Source organism: Stigmatopora nigra, unplaced genomic scaffold, assembly GCF_051989575.1.
Source record: "Stigmatopora nigra isolate UIUO_SnigA unplaced genomic scaffold, RoL_Snig_1.1 HiC_scaffold_25, whole genome shotgun sequence".
Classification (NCBI taxonomy): Eukaryota; Metazoa; Chordata; class Actinopteri; order Syngnathiformes; family Syngnathidae; genus Stigmatopora; species Stigmatopora nigra.
Genome location: NW_027551604.1, coordinates 1518749 through 1536768, shown reverse-complemented (window position 1 = coordinate 1536768; position 18020 = coordinate 1518749). Strand labels below are relative to the sequence as shown.

Below are 18020 nucleotides of genomic sequence, written 5' to 3'. Positions count from 1 at the left end.
ATGCATTTTCCATTTTCCCAATCCACTCAATAGTAGCAAATCTCCAAAAAAACATGGTCAATCACAAAGACTATACACGACACTCCATTGTATTTGCATTGGCGACGACAGCCAATAGGAATGCTCCCTCTTGTCTATGCAACTTGTTAATTAGCAGGAGAGTCTTGAGTCTAAAACCAATGTTATCTCCCACCACAACACCTCTACATCACCCCCCCACCATCTTTCTCTCCGGCTCTCCGGAGACTCGCTACCGCCACACCGATTGCGCCACCGCCAGGTCGTCAGAAAATGACGCGGCCAGCTGTCTTCCCCGTGGACGTCCGCCAAAAAACACCCAGTCCTTTCCCCCCTTTCCAACCTCCAAGACCCTTTCCCCATCCCTTCCATTTATCTGCTAATGCGCTCTCAGCACTCGCCGCGGGTAAAAGAAAATGTCTTTTTTTTTTTTTTACTGGCTCTGCCGGTTGATGGACTGCTCGTTGGCACGGCGCTGGAAGGTCAGGGAAGGTCGGCACGGCGTCCGTGCCAGCGGACGGTTGTGGAAGAAAGACAACAAAGCACTCTGGCACTACCGTCCACCCGCGTTGAAATCTGTGTGTGGCTTTCAAGTGCAAAATGTACGCGTTTTAAAGGTCAGATAGAGTAGAGTAACGCCAAGGGTATCATATCGGGTTCAAATAACGGGATTGGTCGGGGTAAACAGGGTTTTTTCCGTCAGGTTTGGGAGTGAAATCTTATTTGTCGGATTTTTTTTTTTTGCGGATTGCTCCCCCTGGTGGTGACGAACCTGTTAAGATCTTCTGTACTTTGTTTGACCTGTACAAGGTGTCATAATAAGCCCAGAATGGTGGCTTGTGCTAATGTTAGCATGTTTTTTGTGTCGTTTTTTGTCAATTTTTTTGCGGATTGCTCCCCCTGGTGGTGCCATTCCTGTTAAGCTCTTCTGTACTTTGTTTGACCTGTACGAGGTGTCATAATAAGCCCAGAATGGTGGCTTGTGCTAATGTTAGCATGGTTTTTGTGTCGTTTTTTTGTCAATTTTTTTTTTGCGGATTGCTCCCCCTGGTGGTGCCATTACTGTTAAGCTCTTCTGTACTTTGTTTAACCTGTACAAGGTGTCATAATAAGCCCAGAATGGTGGCTTGTACTAATGTTAGCATGTTTTTTGTGCTAATGTTAGCATGTTTTTTTGTCGTTTTTTTGTCATTTTTTTGCGGATTGCTCCCCCTAGTGGTGCCATTACTGCTAAGCTCTTCTGTACTTTGTTTGACCTGTAGAAGGTGTCATAATAAGCCCAGAATGGTGGCTTGTACTAATGTTAGCATGTTTTTTGTGCTAATGTTAGCAAGTTTTTTGTGTCGTTTTTTAGTCAATTTTTTTTGCGGATTGCTCCCCCTGGTGGTGCCATTCCTGTTAAGCTCTTCTCTACTTTGTTTTACCTGTACGAGGTGTCATAATAAGCCCAGAATGGTGGCTTGTACTAATGTTAGGGTATGTTATTTGTGCTAATGTAAGCATATTTTTGTGTCGTTTTTTTAGAATTTCACGGGGTTAACGAAGGAATTTGGAAGGAAATAAAGTGCAAAGTGGAGATTGGAGGACGGTAGTGGAGCGTCTAGTGACAAGGTAAGCTAATGCTAGCATTTGGTTATTGCTAAACTGTCAATATTAGCTATTTGGTTCTCTTATTGATGATTGCCATTCCTGTGATTACAAAAAAATCGTAAGTAGAAGTTTACTTCATATGTAAATTCCCTAATTAATTCTAGTCGTCTCAATTACCAACTAAACCCCTTAAAATTGGTCAAAGTGTCCGAATTGTGTATGAAAGATGTGAGAAAACACACAAGAATGAGAGAAAATTATTAGGAAATCATTTATTAATGTCTTAAAATAATTTAAGCATATGAAATGGTGCCCTTCACTGTTGAAATATCTCCGTTATAGATGTAATACCCGTGTTTTTCTGGCAGACTTTGTAGTACATTTTAGACTTTTACGTGTGCCCTGTGTGTGTGTGTTTGAAAATTTGTGCTATGTTGCATTTTTACAGTTTTTTTAATCGCTTAATATAGGGAATTGAAAATAAAATAACGGGTATGGAGATGAAGGAACTTTTTTGGGGGGGATTTTGTAATTTGGATCTTTTTCGTATCTCGACTTACTCATTTGCATATAAAAAAATCATAACCTGATACTTTCGTACCTAGAGGCATTCGTAAGTAGAGGTTTGACCGTAGTTAAAAAAGATCTGTAAAAAAATCTTTTACGGAGTACACAATTTCAAAAACGTATAATATACGAAAAAAACGTAAAGGCTGACAGATATGTTATTGTAGCCATTTCCAGGCATTTTAAGTGATTTCTAGGAATTTTTTGGAATAATCCACCAGATTGTCCATTTTGTAGTACATTTTAGACTTTAAGGTGTGCCCTATCTGTGTGTGTGTGAAAATATGTTGCATTTGTAGTTTTTAAGCGCTTAATGAAGGGAAATTCAAAATTAAATCACGAATAATGAAAAGTATTCACTTTTTGGGGGATTTTTGTATTTCAACTCACTCATTTGCATATAAAAAATTCGTAACCTGAAACTTTCGGACCTAGAAACATTCGTAAGTAGAGGTAGAACTGTACTTAAAAAAATCGTACAACATTCTTATTCAGTGTACACGTATAAAATACGGAAAAAACGTATATGTTAACAGGTATGTTATTGTAGCCATTTTCGAGGCATCCTAAGTAGTTTCATGGGATCTTTGGTATAAGGACCACCACCAGATTGATTTAATTTGATGTATGGCGTTGCTCCCTGGCAAAATCGCGCTTCCCCACCGAACAAGACGGTGGGAGAGAGCTAACATTTCTCTGATCTTCTGCCTGACGCACAACCATCTGTCTGCTTCTGGCCTCACAGTCCGCACAGCCTAGGATTAGCACTTGGAAATATATACTGTACATCTCTCACATTTCATGCTAGAAGAACCCCTCGCTGACTTTGGCCTCGCCAGGAAGTGAGAGCAGATTGGAGCCCGTTATAGTTGTGGGAAGTGTTTTTTTGGAGGGGGGGGGGGGACTCGATTGGCAGACGGAATCCGAAATACTGTGTGGTCGGCCAATAAAATGTGTTTGTCTCCCGCGGCTTTGGTGTCGTGGAGAGTCACGGTAGCTGGAGAAAACAGACGCATTTATCATATTCTTAGGTTAATGTTGCACTCTACATTTTCATGACTTGAAACAAAAAAACATAATCTACAATTACACCCATATAGATGCATATAGGTGTAGGTATAGGTGTAGGTGTAGGTATAGGTATATGTCGTCCTGGACGTTTGGTCGCCCCGGACGTTTGGTCGCCCCGGACGTTTGGTCGCCCGGACGTTTGGCCGCCCGGACGTTTGGTCGCCAGTAAAGTTTGGTCTCCCGGAAAGTTTGGTCGCCCGGAAAGTTTGGTCGCCCTGGACGTTTGGTCGCCCTGGACGTTTGGTCGCCCTGGACGTTTGGTCGCCCTGGACGTTTGGTCGCCCTGGACGTTTGGTCGCCCTGGACGTTTGGTCGGCCGGATGTTTGGTGGGCCGGACGGTTGGTGGCCCTGGACGTTTGGTCGCCCTGGACGTTTGGTGGGCCGGATGTTTGGTGGACCGGACGGTTGGTGGCCCGGACGGTTGGTGGCCCGGACGGTTGGTGGCCCGGACGTTTTGTCGCCCGGGACGTTTGTTCGCCGTGAACGTTTGGTCGCCCTGGACGTTTGGTCGCCCTGGACGTTTGGTCGCCCTGGACGTTTGGTCGCCCTGGACGTTTGGTCGCCCTGGACGTTTGGTCGCCCGGGACATTTAGTCGCCCGGAGGTTTGGTTGGCGGAAAGTTTGGTCGCCCTGGACGTTTGGTCACCCGGAAAAAAAACTTGTTGTAATCCCCAACATGCAATCGTTAATAACTTAAACACTTTAGCATGTCACACAATAAGTTGACAAACACAGGGTATAATTGACGCCATTTTTTTTTCAGTTTTGCCTCGGTGAGTCCACTATTTATTTTTTGGTTCATTGTTCGGGTGTTTCCAGGAGATATCGTCCCTATTTTTCTCAGGTTTTTTTTTCCCTTAAGGCCCAATTGGGATGTTTTATTTTCTTCCCAAGTGATGTCGTTAATTGGTGGCAGGCCAACCCATTCGGATATTTTTACCCCAGGGATAATAATTATGATGCTCTCCCATGTGTGTGTCTGTGTTTTAAAGGAACAGCTACATACTTTAAAAAAAATACAACCTGTCACGGAGAGAATGCGTTCTAATGAGATGGCAATCATTGGCTGTCGTCAAGGCTAAAAACAGCTAGGAAACCATAAATTGCAATTTTCTTCTGTTCCTCTATTTCTTTTGCTTCTTCCAGTTAATGGAACCAAGTGGATATTACCATATTTTCCCGCATATAGGCTGTATTTGTCGCTTAAAAAAATTAAAACTTAATCCAGAGTAGGGCTTATATGCGCATAAATTAGACTTTTCATGCACAAAATGCCATAACAAAAGACAATATGGCCGATACAGTCATTTATTTCAAAATAGAGAAAATATTAACAGATAAAACGCTTAACAGAATGTATTCTATGAATGAAATTCAACGAAAAAAAAGTATTTTCCAAAAAACGTGAAAAAAACAGGCTAAACTAAATTTATTATTATGTCTATGAATGCAATTCAAGAAAAAAATTAACCATATTTTGCATTAAATGTGAAAAAAAACTTACATTACACAATCATAGTATTTCTTTAGCTCTCTGGTACTGTTTTTTTCCCGTCCCATATTTTAAGATTTTACAATAACAGGTTTCTGTAGTATTTTTTAGCTCCATTTGCTATTCTGAGTATTTCTGCTAACGAGACCCAATTAGCTTTTATTATTTTTATTTTTTTTACCTATGCCCTACATTTCTATTCTTTTTTACACCCATGACACATTTTTTGTATTATTATTTTTTACCTCTGCCTCGCATTTCTAATTTTTTTTACACTCAAGTGACACAATTTTTTTGTAATATTTACACATCTTCCTTACATTTCAATTTTTTTTACCCCAAGTAACATTTTTTTTTACATTTTTTTTAACCCAAGTAACAATTTTTTTTACATTTTTTTATTTCTTACATTTCTATTTTTTTACACCCAAATGGCAATTTTTTTAACCTCTGCCTTCCATTTCCATTTTTTTTTATCCCCAAGTAACAGAATTTTTTAAATATTTTTTTTACCTTTACCTACAATTTCCATTTTTTTTTATTGATTCCCAAGTGGCCCATTTTTTCTTGCACCATAGTGACACAATTTCAGCATATTTACCCAAACTCACATGCTAGTTTGTAACCAAAAACAACAACAACAACAACATGGCACAGATCCAAAATGGCCGCTGAGATCTTCAGTATGAATCAAACCTTTTCACATTCCTTTCAAAGCAACATAAAAAGATACTAGCAAGTAGTATTTTGTATTTCCTACTCTTGTCGGGCCTTATAAACGTATTTTCTGATATCAAACAAGTTTTTTTTGCTGTGAGCCACAGGTGCAATTTTTTGAAAGGCGCAAGCAAAGTGATATTTACTAGCGCTAATAAGCCGCCAAGCGCCCCGGCAACCTCCCCGGCAACCTCCCTTCAAGTTGTCAGTGCAAGCTAAGCTTACTTAGTGGTACGGTGGGGATGATTTAGCGTGAAATCTGTCTTCTTCTGTTTCATTTTTCAGGTTTTTTTTCTTGAAAAAGAGAGATATGTTGGGATGTGAGCGTTTTTTTTTTTTTTTTGTATTTGAAGCTCGCAATTTTTCTTGGAAGAGATTGCTCCGTCTCCTTGGCGCTGTAAAATGGGATTTTCTCATTTTTTGGGGGGGATTTTCTCAAGTGTGGTCATTTGGCTTGAGAGATTTCAACAAGCACAAACGGCAAAAAAAAAACGTGAAATGAAGATCATTTGTTTGGTATTTTTGTTTTGGTTCAATTGTTTGTGGGAAGGAATTTTTTTTGGGGTGCTCGGATGTTTGGTCGCCGGATGTTTAGTCGCCTGGACGTTTGGTCGCCCGGACATTTGGTTGCCGGAACGTTTGGTCGCCGGAACGTTTGGTCCCCGGACGTTTGGTCCCCGGATGTTTGGTCCCCAGACGTTTGGTCCCCGGACGTTTGGTCGCCGGACGTTTGGTCCCCGGACGTTTGGTCCCCGGACGTTTGGTCGTCGGATGTTTGGTCGCCCGCACGTTTGGTCCCCGGATGTTTGGTCCCCGGATGTTTGGTCCCCGGACGTTTGGTCCCCGGACGTTTGGTCCCCGGACGTTTGGTCCCCGGACGTTTGGTCCCCGGACGTTTGGTCCCCGGATGCTTGGTCCCCGGACGTTTGGTCCCCGGACGTTTGGTCGCCGGACGTTTGGTCGCCGGACGTTTGGTCCCCGGACGTTTGGTCCCCGGACGTTTGGTCGTCGGATGTTTGGTCGCCCGCACGTTTGGTCCCCGGATGTTTGGTCCCCGGACGTTTGGTCCCCGGACGTTTGGTCCCCGGACGTTTGGTCCCCGGACGTTTGGTCCCCGGACGTTTGGTCCCCGGACGTTTGGTCCCCGGACGTTTGGTCGCCGGGGCGTTTGGTCGCCGGAACGTTTGGTCGCCCAGACATTTGGTTTTTGGTCCACGGACCGTTTAGGATCAAATTCAAATGAAGAGAATAGATTTAAATGAATAATGGTAATTTTTAATCATTTTTGTTCCGCATTTTTAGTTCATAAATCATTTTGTAAAATGTAAAAATGGATTACAAAAAAGCTCGAATAAACATTGTTTTAGATCTATAAAAAAGTGAATATTCAGGGCTAAATGTATAATACATTTTCTTATTTTCCCCCTTTTAAATCAATAATTGCCATTTTTTAATCATTTTTTTCGTATTTTTAGTTCAAAAATCATTTTGTAAAATCTAAAAATATATTTAATAAAAGCTAAAATAAACTGTTGATCTAGATCCATAAAAAACAGAATATTCAGGTCTTTTAATCCAGTTCTTTTAATCCATTTACATTTTTTTTTTTACGTGCGCCCTATGTGTGAGTAAATATGTGATACTTTACATTTGTAGTTTTTTTAATCCCTTAATATTGCTATCAATTGGTCGAGGTCGACAGGTATGTTACATTGAAACTTGAAGTACCTTGTCGGTGTGAGTAGAATCAATCTGACTGCTTGTTGCCGTGGAAACAAGTGTGTTATGACTCTGGGTATCTCTCCCACGCTGCCAAATTCAATGCCCACCTCCAGTACATCCCATAGGCCACTCCATGGGTGAGTCGTGGCTTGAAACCAAAGAATTTTTCTACCTCTAAGACTTGTTTTTTGCACATTTTCACACATTGGCTTACACAAGTCTTTATAGTGTAAACGTACACCTATTCAGAAATTCAACTATATGTTGCTTTTAACAATTTTCAGGGGAAAAAGCTTGTTTTTTTTGTGTTCAACTGGAATCTAACCTTGGGTTGCTATGGATAAATACTTAGAATGTTTTTTTTTTGTGGGGTAAACCATGAATTTGGATTTGGAAGATTTAAAGGGCTTTTGTGTACTGGATTTTGGGTGAATTGTGTTTTATTAGGTGTGTTTTTTAAAGGAATTGATTTTCACGTGTTTATGTTTTGATTGATTGTAGAGGAATGGATTTTTTGTGTCATTTTGGTGAGGTTTAAATGTGTTTGGAGTTTATGAGTTGGGAGTTTGATTTATTGGAAATTATTAGACTACATTGATTGATTGTTGGACCTCTAACAAAAAAACGTTGAGGTCACTGTTAGTTGTTGGTCTTTTTTAGAAGTACACACAGACTGTTCAAAATATGTTTTAATGTAGTTTGGATTTTTTTAGGACGGTTATTGTCATTGCGTCTGTCAGTTTACGTTTTTTTGCAAATATATATATATGTATACGTATATACATATGTATATACGTACATGTGTACATAAGTACTTATGTGAATATATACATATGTATATACATACATATATACACATATATACACATATATACACATATATAAACACATACACACATACACACATATATACACATATATATATACACATATATACACATATACACATATATACACACATATATACACATATATACACATGTATACACATGTACACACATGCATACACATGTATACACATATATACCCACATATATACATATATATACACATGTATACACATATACATATATATACACATGAATACACATATACACATATACATACACATATACACATATATAAACACACATACACACATATATACACATGCATACACATGCATACACATATACACAAATATATACACTTGTATACACATATATACACATTTATATACACATAAATACACATATATAACACACATACACACATACACGCATATAAACACATGCATACACATATACACACATATATATACACATATACACATATATACACATGTATATCCCTAGATATATATATATATATATCAAAGTCCCTTTTCTCCAGCGTTATCATCAGCCATTTTTTTTCTTTTTTGGAAAGTCCGGGTGTGGCTTTCTAAGGATCAAAAAGAGAAGCATCTGGATGTGTGGTTTACCAAGCAAACTTTTCCCTACATCCGTCCATCCGTCCATCCGTTTTCCATCCCTTCATTTTCTCCTCCACTTGCTCCATCCTCAAACTCCAATCAGTTCCATCTGTGCCTAAGCCCCACCCCCCTCCTCAATGTCACCCTTCAACCATGGCCATTCCTCCAATGATGGTTTGGCGTCATCGTTTGGAAAAAAAAGTGTGTTTTTGTGTGTGTTTGAGGGGGGGCAGCCATCTTAATCACGTCGCTGAAGCACACCTGCGCAAACAGATGTCCACTGGGGGAGCCGTGCTGTTCCTCTTTAGGGTGAAACGTCTGCTTATGGCGGCCCACCACTCGTCTACACTCTCCCGCCCTCACGCTTTTACGACTTCTTCCTTGATTATACGCGCTAGAGCGAGAAGGAAGCTGGAGTGAGTGTCAGACTCGGGTTGGTTCGCGGGCTGCTTTAATGTCAACTATGTGGGCCGGACCATTTTTGATAGAATATTTGGATTTTTTTTTATAAATGGATTAAAAGAACTGGATTAAAAGCTCTGAATATTCAGTTTTTATAGATCTATAACCATGTTTATTTTAGATTTTTTTTATATATTTTTTGATTTTACTAAAAACACAGAAAAAAATTGATGAAAAAATTACAATTATTGATTTTTTTTTTTATAAATGGACTAAAAGCCCCGAATATTCAGTTTTTTATAGATCTAAAACAATGTTTTATTTGAGCTTTTTTAATTATATTTTTAGATTTTGCAAAAGGATTTTTTAACTAAAAACACAGAAAAAATGATTAAAAAAAAACAATTATTAAATATTTGTTTATTTATTATAAATGGATTAAAAGCCCCGAGTATTCCGTTTTTTATCGACTTAAAACAATGTTTATTTTAGATTATTTTTATTTTTAGATTTTACTAAAACAGAAAAAAAATTATTAAAAAATTACAATAATTGATTTTTCATTTTTTTTTAAATTGGATTAAAAGAACTGGACTAAAAGTCCTGAATATTCAGTTTTTTATAGATCTACACCAATGTTTATTTTAGCTTTTTTAAAAATATATTTTTAGATTTTATTAAATGATTTTTGAACTAAAAACTCAGAAAAAATTGATTAAAAAATGACAATTATCGATTTAAAATGGGGAAAATCAGGAAATGTAATATACATATATACTCTTCATTTTATTCTGATCCTAAAACAGAAAGTCGGCACTCATGATTTACTTTCCTGACCCACAAAAAATGATGCGGCGGGCCAGATTCAGCCCCCAGACCACCACTTGGACACACGTGCCTTATGCCGTAAAAGTCTTGAAAAGTTACGAAAAATGAGAAAATACGGTACTTTAAAAAAACTCAAATGTCCAATCCATGTTCATTGACTCAATCTGTCAGTCTAGACTGGACGTCCATCACCGTTAATGGCGTCCAATGAAACGAGCGCCCACAATTTCTGTCTAACCTTTCCCTATTGGTTTAAATACGAAACCAGGCCTTACAAGTTTACAAAGTACCGCAAAAAATTGGGGGTGCAGTCACAAAGATATGAACCGATGACAACTATCCTGAGACAATTGATATGTCCCTCACCGTTTAACTCTGCGTGTGAAGACAAGCGGAAATAAAAAACATAGACATTCTCAGTTAATGACCCGGAATAGTTGACAGCTTGGCTTACTTGGGTTAACGTCAGCCTCAAGGCGGCTAAATGGCGCAGATATGTCCCGTATTTACAGTCTACAACTTGCCTTTTCTAGTATTATTAAGCGTTAAAATCATGTGTTCAGAACAAACAAAGTTGTCTGAACTGATGACAAAGGTTTGTTTTGAAAGAAAAAGGCACTATTGCTGTTTTTTTAGGTCACGGAATGATATTTACGAGCACCGGACGTACATTTTGTAGTTTTTTTTTACGTTTTTTTTGTTAATCGGTGCATAATTAAGTGAAAAAAACTTTGTATTCAAAGGAAGCGGGTGCAATGAAGGGTAGTGTGAAGAAAATGTGTATTAAGATTGAAATTATAGAAAAATGAGAGTGAGCTGGCTCGCCAATGTAATTTTTGAACTGTTTTTAAGTGTGTGTATAGTATTTTTTTGTTCATTTAGGTTAAATTTAAAGCTTCCAACCCATGAAGCTCATATCTTAAGGTATTACTGTAAGTGAACACCATTGCTTTAGGCCACGGGTGTCAAAGTGGCAGCCCGGGGGCCAAATCTGGCCCAACGCATCATTTTGTGTGGCCCGGGAAAGTCAATCATGAGTGGCGACTTTCTGTTTTAGGATCAAATTCAAATGAAGAGTAGAGATGTATATTACATTTCCTGATTTTCCGCCTTTTAAATCAATAATTGTCATTTTTTAATTCATTTTTCTGGGTTTTTAGTTCAAAAATCATTTTGTAAAATCTCCAAATATATATATAAAAAAAACTAAAATAAACATAGTTTTAGATCTATAAAAAACTGAATATGCAAGACTTTTAATCTAATTAAAAAAATAAAAAATCAATAATTGTAATTTTTTAATCACTTTTTCTGTATTTTTAATTCAAAAATCATTTTGTAAAATCTGAAAATATATATATAAAAATCTAAAATAAACATTCTTTTCGATCTATAAAAAACTGAATATGCATGACTTTTAATCCAATTTAAAAAAATTAAAAATCAATTATTATCATTTTTTAATCATTTTTTTCTGTATTTTTAGTTCAAAAATCATTTTGTAAAATCTAAAAACATATATAAAAAAATCTAAAATAAACATTCTTTTAGATCTATAAAAACTGAATATTCAGTGCTTTTAATCCAGTTCTTTTAATCCATTTATTCAAAAATAAATAAAAATATTCTATCTAAAATGGTCGACGTTAACTCTGCCCGCGAACCAACCCGAGTCCAACACCCCCTTATTTACCCTTTCAATCCAACAACTCTAGCCCCACCCTCACAATCCATCCACTCACCTAACCATAAACAAATACACTCCTAAAACAGACAATACATTTTTCGTGTACTTTACGACTAAAAATGACTAATCATTCCACTCAAACACAACAAATCCCTCTTTAATATCCCGTTAATGTTTATTTACAATGACTCCCTAAAATCAATTGCCGCGAAATTTAACACCAACATCATCTCTAAATCAATGTTGTTGTTTTTTAAACTTCAAAATACCGACTGACCTTTTCCAAACTACACCATAACAGAAGAATAGCCTAAATATTTATCACATACTTAGGCTAACATTAGCATTTAAAGCTACTTCAAGTCAATACTCTGCCATTAAACAAGCTTAAATCAATACAACTGCTAAAATTATAGCCCACATATGTTTTTTTGTTAAATACACGCATTAGATTAAGATAAAACATGGACTAATACCCCAAAAAACAGTCGGAATAAGCGTTTTGCCAGACAAATAGCGCCATGCTAATAAGCTAACCAGACAGAATGATCGGTATTACCAAATTTTAAGGAGGCAATCAGCCCAGTTGAGAAGGATTATGTGATTTACATCCAGCTGTGCTTTTCCATTTGCCGCTCCGGCACCCTATTCCGCCTCGGTTCGACTCAAGACTATAAGCCCCGCCTACTTTAGCCTCACCGGTGTCCCTTGTGGTGACTAAATAAATATACCGTTTTTTCCTTAGTGGGTTTTCAACCATGTAGTTTGTCCAAGGTATTGATGTATGAAAAAAAACACACCCGAACATTTAGTTCCATTACTTTAGCGGGTTAAGTACACAGAACCATTTTTTTTTTACGAGCTAGGAGACACTTGGCGGATACCCAATGTGATTTTTTATAACACTATTAGGGTGTGAAGTACTACAAAGAAGGGAGCAAAGTATAGGTGAAGGTATTTGAATGGGAGTTAATGCTTTTGTTGTTGTTTTTACAAGTATGAGATTTAAAGGTTTTACTATGTAGTGCACAAATATGAAAAACAAATACTGTATTTTCACGACTATAAGGCGCACTGGATTATAAGGCGCACCCTCAATGAATGACATTTTCCCATATATAAGGCGCACTGAATTATAAGGCGCCCTGTCTATTTTGGAGAAAAATATAAGACTTAAGTGCGCCTTATAGTCGTGAAAATACAGTACTTTTTTTTTTTTTTAGGATTTTTTGTTTTTATTCTTCGTGGGGGCCACTATTGGTTGAAGTACTATTGTTTATTCAATATATTTTTACTTTTTTTATGTACTTTTAAAAATGTGACAGATGGGCGGGGTCAGCACAAGATAGGATACATATAAAAAAGTGCATACGTTAACAGTACATATGAAATATAAACAGAAAAAAGGACTCAAGTATTAACATAGTATTATCATTAAAGTAAAAAGTATTTAGAACAAAGTAAAGTAAGTAAAGGAATGTATTAAGAAATATTAAAATGTCACTTTAAAAAAAGATATAAGGGCGGTAAAAGACCAAAAACAAATAAAAGTGGACACAGCTACTGTCACTGGCTTCCGGGTGACGGCGCCATCTTGGGAAAAGAAAAATATATATATATATATATATATGTATATATATAAAATTTGACAGACGGGCCAGGTCAGCACAAGATAGGATACAGATAAAAAAGTGCATCCGTTAACAGTACATATGAAACTAACAGAAAAAAAGGACTGAAGTATTAACATACTCATCACTCATCATTAAACTCAAAAGTATAAAGTACAAAGTCAAAAGAAATGTATTATGAAATATTAAAATATCATTTAAAAAAAAATAGAGGGGCTCTAAAACACCAAAAACTACACATCTACTCCCACTGGCTTCCATGTGACGGCGCCATCTTGGGGTAAAAAAAAAAAAAATTGGACAACGTCGGAGGCCCGGATTAAAACGCCTAACAAGCCGTATATGGCCCGCGGGCCGTAGTTTGCCCATGTCTGGTTTAGACTCTGATTGTAAGACCAGCAACACTTTGTGCAAAAACATCGTCTTATATTCGCATCAATACGATACTCTGTTTTGTTCAATTTTCAAAATCCGACATTAACCCAGATAAAGAAACGCTGGCCTTTGTATAGCCGGGTCCAATCCTTCAATATTAATCAGGAAATTGACAGTACTAACGTGTATGTCACAGTACACTCAGAAAGATATCATTGATTCCAATTTTCGAGTTATTCGTTGACAGATGCTTCTGGCCTGCAAAAAACTGTTGCTGAAGGGTGTGTTGACTTGTGTGTGTATTTTTTATATATTTTTATTTTGCTCCTATAACCGTCTGGCCCAGCTATCATTAATGCTTAAAAACTGCTCAATATTTCAGCTGGCTAATCCGTACGTGGGTGTTTTTTGAATCTAGGTTGCAACGATGTTGAACACTCGTGGAATTTTATGCTTTTGACGGACAGAAATTGAGAAGCCATGAGTATTTATATAACGTGTCAGAAGTCACTCAACATAGTTTAAATTCATGAGCAAGCTACTAGTTAGCATGCAGACCTACCGTATTTTCACGACTATAAGGCGCACCGCATTATAAGGCGCACCCTCAATGAATGACATTTTTTCCATATATAAGGCGCACTGTTTTACGATGCACACTGGATTACGAGGCGCACTGTATTACGAGGCGCACTGGATTATGAGGCGCACTGGATTATGAGGCGCACTGGATTATGAGGCGCACTGGATTTCAAAGTGCACTGTATTATAAGGCGCACTGTATTATAAGGCGCACTGTATTATAAGGTGCACTGTATTATAAGGCGCACTGTATTATAAGGTGCACTGTATTATAAGGCGCACTGTCTATTTTGGAGAAAATTTAAGACTTTTAAGTGCGCCTTATAGTGGTGAAAATAGGGCAATTGCTATTGACTTCCAGGTATGAAGCACTCACTACTTTACAGTCACCTCTAGAGCCAGCCATTGTTGATGTTTTGTATAAAATCTTAGAGTGGGGGAGGAGCTATATGATGGAAGATTTTGTAAACTAAGACGGCATCTGCATATTTAACAGTATTGAGTATTCAGTTCAGGCGTTTGTGTTTTTATACTATCCGACAGTGGTGGTTTTTCGTTTTTCGGTTTTCAGTTTTTTTCCATATGGATCTGGAGATATGGATTCCCTACCCCTGCCCTAATAGAACGATTTCCAAGTACCACACAAGAGCAGAAGAGCGTAATCGCCCGACCGAAAGAGGCAACAGGGGATCAAATGCATTGCCATATTTTGTAGTCGTCCTGTGCCTGAAGCACAAAGACTCCATCTGTTTTCAAGGGCTTCCACTTGGACGCATAGATCTTATTATTTCCTCCATATTCTGTATGAATATCGATTATGAGGGGAAAAGCATATTCCAGGGGTGTCAAACTCCCTTTGGTCTGCGGGCCGAATACAATTTAATTTGAGATCAAGCGGGCCGGACCAGTAAACTCATTGCAAAATGACATACAACTCACAATAAACCCACTATTTTTCCCTTTATATTAGTCACTAATACTAATAATTAGTGCAAAGAATGAGTAAATTATCAAAATGTGTATTAAAAAAAATTCCTTTTACATTATAAACAATATATTATGAACAAGAGAATAACATAAGAACATAAATACATCTCAATTCATGTTGTCTGCACGTACTTAAACACTACGCCCCCTAGCGGTTAATACAACAACTACAAATTTTAAAGAAAATTCATATTTTTTTATACAATGCAGCTTTCTTCCCCGGGCCGTACCAAACCAGCAGACGGGCCGGATCCGGCCCGCGGGCCGTATGTTTGACACTCTAAACGCAAAATGCCATCAAGACAAAGCAAAGCGACAAGGAGCACTTAGAAGGCAACCAACAATGCATTAAGATTGCGGTATATGTACCAGAGTAACAAGAAGCAGCCATTTGTTGTGTTTGTAGGGGGCGGGGCCATATGCCAAAGGGTTTTTTTTCTGCATCAAAAAGATGTGGTCCATTGTGGCGGACTGTACAGATCGATGAATCGGGTCAATAGATCATTAGGCAATCCCTGTGTGCCTATAATAACACAGGGATCAGAGTGGAGATAAGAGCCTGGATCAATGTTCTGGACAGATGAGAGGATAGAAATGGAATTGAGGGAATGGAACCTTTTAGGGAACTCAATGTATTTTCCCTTTTTTTTGTCATTAGGCAAACTGTAATGTTGTTGTCCTATAAGCCGGGTAGACTGATTGGACACTACACGGTCTACAACAGAAATACCGTATATTCACGACTATAAGGCGCACTGGATTATAAGGCGCACCCTCAATGAATGGCACATTTTCCCCATATATAAGGCGCACTGGATTATAAGGCGCCCTGTCTATTTTGGAGAAAATGTATGACTTAAGTGCGCCTTATAGTCGTGAAAATACAGTACTTTTTTTTTTAGGAATTTTAGTTTTTATTCTGCGTGGGGGCCACTATAGGTTGAAGTACTATTGTTTATACAATATATTTTTACTTTTTTATGTACTTTTAAAAATGTGACTGATGTAATAGTCGTGAAAATACAGATTTTTTGTTTTTATTCTGCGTGGGAGCCACTATTAGTTGAAGTACTATTGTTTATTCAATATATATTTTTTTGCATTTATCAGTGTCAGTACAGATTTTGTTGTTTTCCAGCCTAATTCTATTTCAAACTTGACTGTAGAAGCTAAATACCGCATTTTCCATATATAAGGCGCACTGTATTATAAGGCGCACTGTATTATAAGGCGCACTGTATTATAAGGCCCACTGCATTATAAGGCGCACAGTCTATTTTGGAGAAAATGTAAGACTTTTAAGTGCACCTTATAGTCGTGAAAATACAGTAATTGCTATTGACTTCCAGCTATGATACACAGTCACCTCTAGAGCCAGCCATTGTTGATGTTTTGGGGGTGGAGCTATATGATGGAATATTTTGTAAACTAAGATGGCATCTGCATATTCAACAGTATTCGTTTCAATTTAGGCGTTGGTGTTTTTTTTTAATATCCGACAGTGGTGGTTTTTCGTTTTTGGTTTTCTGTTTTTTTCCCATATATAAGGCGCACTGGATTATAAGGCGCACAGTCTACTTTGGAGAAAATGTAAGACTTTTAAGTGCGTCTTATAGTGGTGAAAATACGGTAATTGCTATTGACTTCCAGGTATGAATCACTCACTCACTACTTTAGAGTCACCTCTAGAGCCAGCCATTGTTGATGTTTTGGATTTTTTTGTATAAAATCTTGCAGTGGGGGAGGAGCTATATGATGGAAGATGTTGTAAACTAAGATGGCATCTGCATATTTAACAGTATTGAGTATTCAGTTCAGGCGTTTGTTTTTTTTTTAATATCCGACAGTTGTGGTTTTTCGTTTTTCGGTTTTCTGTTTTTTCCATATATAAGGCGCACTGTATTATAAGGCGCACTGTCTATTTTGGAGAAAATTTAAGACTTAAGTGCGTCTTATAGTGGTGAAAATACGGTAATTGCTATTGACTTCCAGGTATGAATCACTCACTCACTACTTTAGAGTCACCTATAGAGCCAGCCATTGTTGATGTTTTGGATTTTTTTTTGTAGAAAATCTTGCAGTGGGGGAGGAGCTATATGATGGAAGATGTTTTAAACTAAGATGGCATCTGCATATTTAACAGTATTGAGTATTCAGTTCAGGCGTTTGTGTTTTTTTAATATCCGACAGTGGTGGTTTTTCGTTTTTGGTTTTCTGTTTTTTCCATATATAAGGCACACTGGATTATAAGGCGCACTGTCTATTTCCGAGAAAATTTAGGACTTTTAAGTGCGCCTTATTGTCGTGAAAATATGGTGATGATTTATTTTTAGACGGCCCGTTTTTGTGTGTGTTTGCAACAGCTGCTTCTGTTGTGACATGATTTTTTTTTTTTTTCAAGGGTGAGACATGAGGGATTTGCCAGACACTCTATGCGTTGTTTAATTAACTCGGCTAGGGAACTGGTGTTTTCGCGCCTCTCCGGAAGAACAACGTTTGAGTTGTGGCTATTGTGTGAGTTAGCCACATAACGTAGTGGTTTATGAAGATGAATTTTTGATTTAGTGATGAAATGTCGGCTGGTTTTATGAGGTTGTAAATACGAGATCAATAAATTCATTTACTTGAGCTTTCACATATTCGGCTAATCAGTTTAGTGTCAATTCATCTTGTTAGTGGCTTGGATTTGTTGTTTTTTGTTTGAGACTTTGTTGTTCTCGTTGTAGTTGGGTGGATTTTTTTGTTAGTACAACAGGTGTTAAAAGCATAAAAGTAGAATGTTAAAGGTCATAGTTGCCAAACTTGGGTTGGTTCGTGAGCCGCATTAATGTCAACTTGATTTTATGGGGGTTGGACCATTTTAGATATGATATTTAGATTTTTTTTTATATAAATGG

At 37.6% G+C, this 18020-nt stretch overlaps 1 protein-coding gene across 1 annotated transcript in view; it reads left to right on the top strand.

Moving 5' to 3' along the window:
* plxnb2b (plexin b2b) overlaps positions 1-18020 on the top strand; it is a 212354-nt gene that overhangs the window by 82802 nt on the left and 111532 nt on the right. Inside the window, exon 3 of the mRNA XM_077711073.1 lies at positions 1543-1629. The gene's annotated coding sequence lies outside the window, so the exon portion shown is untranslated. The remainder of the gene's footprint in view (positions 1-1542; positions 1630-18020) is intronic.